Raw genomic sequence first — 8,532 nt, 5'->3', positions numbered from 1 at the left:
TAAGGCATCAAGGGGAGGAGCCTTAGTGTGTGCCTCCGAGAATCTGCCAACAACCTCGCCAGTTTGTGATCTTGTCCAGAAAGTGGGTACTTTTTCTGCACTTTGATTTTTATCATGCAGTGTCAAATCGCTGTAAATGGATGTAATGGAAATTTTTGATTCGATGGGGAGGCTTGGAATGCTCATGCAAATACTATCCTTCCACTGCTTAATGTATCCGTTAAAGATAACCCATGTCCTTTGGTAGCGTTTCATTTATAACTTTTATAGTTTACCCATTTGCATTCGTTGAGATTGTTATTATATAATGGGAGCCTTAAAAAAATTACATGCATATCCTACTCATATTCTATCAGATTAAAAGATTGCAAAAAAAAAAATATTTAGTTATGTTTTTGTGTAATGTGCTTGCCAGTCCATTGCGTACTTAGGATTGAAATCCTTATTATCCCTGGAATTGAAATCTTTATTATTCCCTGCTTCTTATTCCTGTTGGATAAACTATTTTCAATGGGTCCAGAGGTCATTTTTTTGTCTATCAACAATGTCAATATCATTTTATAATTCAAGTGTCGAGAAAAGTATGACACTTTGAATGTTTTGAACTACATTACTACGAAAGTAGAATATAGAATAAACCACATTATTATTTGGAGAAAAGTTGATTGCTCTTATTGGAATTAATATTAATTTTGAGATGATTCTTTAAATTCCTTACCACCCCATGTTTTGGGGAAATTTTTAGATCTCTAAATGTTATTTAAACTGTATTGAAATTTGTCGAATCTACTCAAATCCAGTCCAATGTTTTGAAATCATGCTCTCCAAACCATGCATTATTGATGTCTTCTGCTGTTGGAAATTATGTGTTTAAAAAAAATTGCATACAATTGGTGCCATATACTTTCTATTAGTGGATGATGAATAACGCTATGACCATACATATCTACTATTTATTTAAATTTAAATTGTGACTATGTCCTTATCTAATATTGCTAATAATTATATTTAATACTGTTGATAGCATTTAGAAATTGTTTGCATAGGCATTGATACATGTTGCCGAGTACAACTTAATTATTTTATTAGCGACTTTGCTATGAATTATGAAATCTCTATAGCTTGGTTTTCCTTAGATAACTTTGAAATTCTCTCAGGTTTTCTATTTACATTTTGTAAAATTGGGGTGATTACAGAAAAGAGTCCTTGAAATATTAATTATGTAGCCCTCTTTCTATACGGTCAACCAAGGAGGATATGAGATTATTCAAGAATATACATTGACTGCTGATATTATGCATTAAATTTTAGGTAGTTGATTCATAATTATAAAAGTGTGTGATTGTTCTAAAAGAAATGAAACAAAAGATGCAGTAAAGTTAGGAAAGTTATTGAATGAGGTTAGCTTAATGTTAGATGTAGAGGTGGACCACTTGTGTCTGCATTCCCATGTGCATCCTCCTCCTCCTCCTCCTCCTCTCTCTCTCTCTCTCTCTCTCTCTCTCTCTCTCTCTCTCTCTCGGCACAGTGACGCAATTATCAGGGGCATGCTTGGAATTGCCTTTCATTCCAAGGCATAATTTGTATTTATGTGCTTCATATTTGTTTGGCCCTTGGGGCTTTCAATTTGATTGTATCGAAAGACCCAATGAATTGAGATTTCCTAATCCATTAGGAGTTAGAAGGCCAATAGCAAATGTTTTTCAAATTAAAGCTCATATGAATTTCTATGTTGACATAATTTCTAAGGACAATATAAGTTGGGAATTGGCCTTATTAGGATTTAAGATAATAAAAAAAAAGAATATTGTTTCCTTCTCTTCTTTAATTTGGTTGGAACATTGAACTCCAAATCATCCTTCATTTTATGGTTGAGAGTTTTGGATAGGCTAATGACTTGGAACAATTAGTTGCTTGGAAAAAAGATTTTAGATTTTTTTTTTTTTGCAAAATTTCTAGAGTAAGTATTGAAAAATAGAACTCTTCTTCTCTTTAATTATGCTTTCACAAAGGAAGTTTATGAGAAGGTCACTACTGACCTTTAAATTCCATAAATTTTTACTAAGGATTTATACTTTTATTTTGCTGTTTGGTAGAGTCCCACTAGTACAATTTGCAAGGGCTCAAAACTTTTTTCTATATGAACAAAGTCTTTCTAATAATGTTGTTTTCTATAATACTAGTGTAACGATCCCAAATTACCACCAATTTTTTTTTTTTTTTTTACAACAACATATAGTTACCTTAATACCTATAATAATATTTGCATTTACATCTCGGACCTCGAGTGGGTGCCGAGGATACTTGTCCATCAACACATACTATCTAAGCAGCGGAAAACATAAAATCCCCAAGCCATATGTGTAATACCAGAGTTTTGTTGTCTCCATAGTAAACATGTACATCTCCCTAAAATAACAAACCTCCGTAGTATTACTTAGAACACACTTCTCGGCTTAAAACTCACCCTGAGACTATGATGTCTCTAACACATCCTCTATGTGGGGGCACGCTCCACTCGTCTGCCCGGTTCACCTGAAAAGTTTGATTTCTGAGGTGAGACACCTCTCAATAAGACGAAATATGTTATTACCAGTGTGTGGTAAATGAGTTTATAAGAATAATACATCTATTAATTAAGTTGTAACTGAGATAATGTAACACCCCAACCCGCCACGTGAGCTCGGAGTGCTACTTTAGTGACGTATGAGTATCTGATACCATAATCATCATAATAAATGTAGCGGAAATAATGAAATATTCTCCAAACATACATTACCAAAGTTCTAAATTCCCTTTATACATAAAGGTTTCCAAACATCCATACTAGAATCCATAATACAAAATAAAACCCATCTCAAACTATACAACCATAATACATACTCAGGACTTCAACCCAGCTTACATACAACAGAGTTCTTACTAACACTCACAAAATCTATCTGGCTATCAACCTGCCCTAGAGTACACTAAACCCAACCTCGAGATGGTCCTGAAAAGGTAGTTTGTATATTAGGGTGAGACACTTCTCAGTAAGGAACGATTAAGTTAATATCAGTGTGTGGTCAATATGCATTTGGTGTTTACAGAAAACATCTAATCTTTATTTAACTAAAAATAGTTACTTTGCATCGTACTAACTTTATACAGTTGAAAATGTTTGCTTTGTTTCCATCGTATAAACAGTTCAGTAAAAACATAACATCATTTACATAAATCTATAGATATGCATAAAAGATAATCCTTGTGACTAACGCTATTTACTTTCCCCATGACACGGGTTGTGCGGACCGAAGGTTGGACTTAGCCCTAGGGGATATCAACCTAGACTAAGTCAAAACATATGTTTGCATCTACAACAACTACGCAGGCATCCACAACTTGCTTGAGGGAATTCGATTGCCCTACCACATCCTGAAAGTCCAGGCTTCCAAGGAAGGTACACCCTCTACCGAGGCTAATCAGCTAAAACCACCCTACACTGCTATCTAGAACAATGTGGGCGCACATGGTCACTTACTGGATCTTTAGCAACGGTACTGTGCTCATAACATACTAGTCCTCAGGGTCCCTAAAGCATATCGTGCAATTTAAGTAATAAAAATTGTATTTCAAATTCATTACACATAAAGCCTGTCATTTAAGATCTCTCGTTAAAACATAATCTTGGCCCTCGCGGCCGTCATATAAATCTCGGCTCATAGCCGCTATATCAAATCCCGGTCCTTGCGGCCGTTATATCAAATTCTTGTGTTTTTATGAATAGTTCCAGTATTTCACAAACATCCCATTTTTGGTTATAAAACAGTACCTACATATCATTCACCTGCCACACAATTTTCAGTATTTTAAACATAGCCCGTAGGTAACCCAGAAAACATAGTATATTCAGTTTAGAAAATAAAACCAAGCCTCCCACTGTTCATTTTTACTTAGGATAGCATAACATATATCTTAGGTTTGAAAAATGTTTATTTTGAACGGCCGATTTTTCAAAGCATCAACTGAAAACATAAATATACTTACTCCAAAAACATTCCATACGGTTCAAATTTGTAAAAAAAAAAAAAAAAACCGACTTAACTTAATCCCCTTACTTGATTCTGAAAAAGGAACCAAAACGGGCCAAAAACTTGAAACCCTCGCTTTTCTAACTGGTAGAAACACGAGATCCTAAGAGCCGGGAGGAGAGAGAGTGAGTCAGGGAGCATAAGGGAACCTGTAGGAGTCTTTTGATGAAGAAAACCCGAAACCCTAGCAGAGCTCCAAAAGAGGGATTTTGGAATTCCTTAAAAAAAATGAGCTCACTTCTATTTATAGGTGAGCAACCCAAGAGAAAACCGTCTACGGTTTTCCTTGTATCCACAAAACCGTTGATGATTTTGTGGTTGACTCACCTTGTTGACCCAAAATCGGTGACGATTTTTCTCATGCTTTGTGAAACCGTCAACGGTTTTTGGCCCTGTCTTTTAAATTCTTTCCTTTTCATTTATTTTCCTTTATTTCTTTATTTTATATTTATTTTCTTTTATTTTTTGGGTTCGAGTTTCTACAATCTCCCCTCCTTATAAGAATTTTGTCCTCAAATTTGCCAATTGATACTGAACACATCCTACTTGTGACTCCTCTTTACAGAAGAGTTGGTGGCCATCCACATAGTGGCCCCATCCCAAGTTTATTAGATACCCTCACTTATGGCAGAGGAATACCATGGTTACACGTAATGTCTCGAGAGTTTATAATACCATACAAAGCCCTCCCAGAGACCATCCATACACAAAACTCATAAACAATCAACAAACTAACACATACTTACCTTACCGGTCTTGCAAATAAAACTGACTTCTACCTGTGCAATTGTACGGTCTGTCTAATACCGATCCTCTTTAAAAAGTTGTGCGTACTTCTGGCATATTTCTGTATCTAGCTCCCATGAAGCCTCCTCTACCGCATGATTACGCCACAACACATTCACTAACGGTATTTCCTTAGTACACAGTTCCTGTATTTTTTGATCCAGAATCTGAACTGGTACCTCCTCGTAAGTCAAAACATCACCGATCTCTAAGGGTTCATAGTTGATCACATGCGAAGGATCTAACACATACTTCCTTAGCATTGATATGTGGAAGACGTTATGAACTCTAGACAATGTTGGGGGTAACACCACTCGATAGGCAATCGGACCAATCCTTTCCAGGATCTCAAACGGCCCAATGTAGCGAGGGCTCAACTTGCCTTTCTTCCTGAAGCTCATCATAGCCTTCATCGGAGCAACCCTTAAGAATACCATATCTCTGATCTCAAACTCTAGTTCCAATCGGTGAGTATCTGCATAACTCTTCTGCCGACTCTAAGCTGCTTTTATCCTTTCTCTGATAATCTTAACCTTTGTAGAGGTCTGCTGAACTAATTTCGGCCCCAAAACCTACCACTCACCCACCTCATCCTAGTACAACGGAGATCGGTACCAGCGACCATACAAAGCCTCATATGGTGCCATTTCGCTATTGGCCTGATAACTATTGTTATATGCGAACTCAACTAATGGCAATTATCTAATCCATCTACCACCGAAATCGAGCACACACACCCGCAACATATCCTCCAAAATCTGAATGGTTCTTTTAGACTGCCCATTCGTCTGCGGGTGAAACGCAGTATTGAAGGTGAGTTGAGATCTCAAGGCATCCTGCAAACTCTTCCAGAATCGAGAGGTGAACCGTAAATCTTGATCTGAAACTATAGAAACTAGGACGTCATGAAGCCGTACTATCTCCTGTATATAAAGCTGTGCCAGCCTATCCATGGAGTAACTGACTCTGATCGGAACGAAGTGTACAGTCTTCGTCAACCGATCCACAATAACCCAAATAGCATTCTGCCCATGCACCGCCGAAGGCAATCCCGACACAAAGTCCATCGAGATATGCCCCTACTTCCACTTTGGAATATTAAGTGGCTGAAGTGGTCCTGTTGGCCTTTGGTACTATACTTTTACCCGTTGACACGTTTGACACTGCTCCACATAATGGGCGATCTCTCTTCCATGTTATACCACCAAAAATATCCCCTTAGATCCCTGTACATCTTTGTGCTCTCTGGATGCACCGTATATAGAGAGCGATGTGCCTCTTCCAAGATGGTTCGTTTAATATCAGCATCATTCGGTACGCAAATCCTGGTGTGAAATCTCAGCACCCGTCATCTGAGACATTAAATTCTGCATTCAACCCATCCTATATTCCACTCACAATATCTGTCAGCTCTGCAGCTTTCATATGAGCTGATATGATCCTATCTCGTAAGGTTGGTTGCATAACTATGCCAGGAATGAACGTCTGGTGATTTCCTTCTACTAACTTTACAACCAACCTCTCCAGGTCCATCCTGATCTAGTGCTGAACCCCAATTGCTAAGATTGAGGCAGACACTGACTTTCGACTCAGAGCATCAGCTACTACGTTAGCTTTCCCAGGGTGGTAGCTAATAGTGCAGTCGTAGTCCTTAATCAATTCAAGCCACCTACGTTGCTTCATATTCAACTCCTTCTGGGTCAAGAAGTATTTGAGGCTCTTATGATCGATAAAGATCTCACACTTTTCACCATATAGGTAGTGCCGCCAAATCTTTAGTGCAAATACCACTGTTGCTAGCTCTAAATCGTGCGTATGGTAGTTCTTCTCGTACTCCTTAAGTTGGCGAGAAGCATACACAATAACTTTTCCTTGTTGCATCAAAACACACCCGAGCCCTTTCTTGGATGTGTCATTATAGATCACGAAACCACCACCCCCTAATGGAATGCTCACACTCCCTAGTCCACTCAAACTTACTGTTCTTCTTCGTAAGCTGCGTCAGAGAACCTGACAATTTAGAAAAGCCCTCGACAAACCGGCTGTAGAGACCTAGTGAATTATAGCAATTAAATAATAAAAGAAATGAGAGAAAAAGGAAATTTTTAAGGGGGTCACAGTAGGATCTCGTCGACGAAGCGTCTTATTGGGATCATCGATGGGGACACGTGTCTTGTCGACGAGGAATTACTGAGAGGGCTATTTTAAGGCTTGAAATTTGTCGACGAAGGTTATTAGTTCGTCAACGAACTCCCTTCTTGGCCTTGTCGACGAAGTGACGTGTCTCGTTGACGAAGCCAGGAATATAAATAACTCAAACTCGGGTTTTTAGCGCAGAATTTCGTCCAATTCACCTTCTCTCTCTAAAAGTCGGTGCTCCCTCCTTCTCTCTAGGTTTTCGGCTCTGATTCTCTCTGATTCAATGATCAGACACTACCACGGTAATCTTGGGGAGATTCTCTACAACCTAACTAAAGCGGAAATTTGATTTGAGTAGTTTGGGAATCATCCCAAAACCAGAGTAAGTAGATTATTTGGGCATTTTTAGTATTACCAAGTTTATTTGAGCCTAGATTTTGTATTATATGATAATGTACTAGAGTTTTGTGAAGTAAAATCAGGATATTATATTTTCAGTAATATGGTATTTTGGGGCCCCGTAAGAATGAGTCGAGGACCCCAGTGGTTATCTTTTCAGAAGCCCAGGTAAATAATGAATAGTTTATAATTCAGAAGATAGGAAAATGAACAATATTCTGGTATTTGGTTGATTGATAGGATATATATGTAACGCCCTAGAAAATGATATGTTTAGGAATATAAAAAAATAAAATAAAATAAATAAATAATTTAAGATTTAAAATTAAATTGAACAATAAATTAATTAATTAAATAATAAGAATTATGAATTAAGTAATATATATATATATATGTATATGTAAAGGTTAAAAGTTATTATTATTATTATTATTATTATTATTATTATTATTATTATTATTATTATTATTATTCAAATATACATTTGTTTACCTGAAGCTTCTTAGCTTCAGGATTTCAGAATCTTGAAGAAGCTGAACGCCCCCTCCCTCATCTGGCTTTTCACGTCGCTCCCTTCGTTCTCTCTCCCATTCTCCTCAACTTCTCGGCTGATGTTCACCCGATCGAAAATTAGAAAATACTGTTGGATTCCATTCTCCGCCAACATTTCTACCAAAGCGGATTTGTCATAGGAGCAGCATAGACATATTTCTTGAGGTAAGCTCAATTCTCACTTTTACCTCAATTTCTCGTAATTCTTAAGCTTAATTGACGATCAGATATCACAACGAGAATTTAGAGATGAATCTCTATAAGTCTAGCGGAGCAGATTTCTCTTGGGGTCGTTATAATTTCTCTTGGGGTCGTTATAGACATAACCCTAAAATTAGGCTAAGAGGTTTATTAAGGGGCTAATAATTATTTAATTATTGTGGATTTAGAAATGTTAAATATTGAACATTCTGAGTTTGAATTAGGGTCATTGAATTCAGGACTCAGGTAAGCGCCACGGGTGTAATTTCGGGACCCTGCGGGCATAGTTTAGGAAAATCAAGGTAATTTGATTATTTTGGAGTTTAACAATTTTTTTAGGTTATTGGGAGCCTAGAAAATGTTTTATGGAAATTATGTTGGAATT

The sequence above is a fragment of the Malania oleifera genome, chromosome 1 (genome assembly GCF_029873635.1).
Source record: "Malania oleifera isolate guangnan ecotype guangnan chromosome 1, ASM2987363v1, whole genome shotgun sequence".
Lineage (NCBI taxonomy): Eukaryota > Viridiplantae > Streptophyta > Magnoliopsida > Santalales > Ximeniaceae > Malania > Malania oleifera.
The sequence above is the reverse complement of the archived record's forward strand: the minus strand, read 5'-3'. Positions refer to the sequence as shown.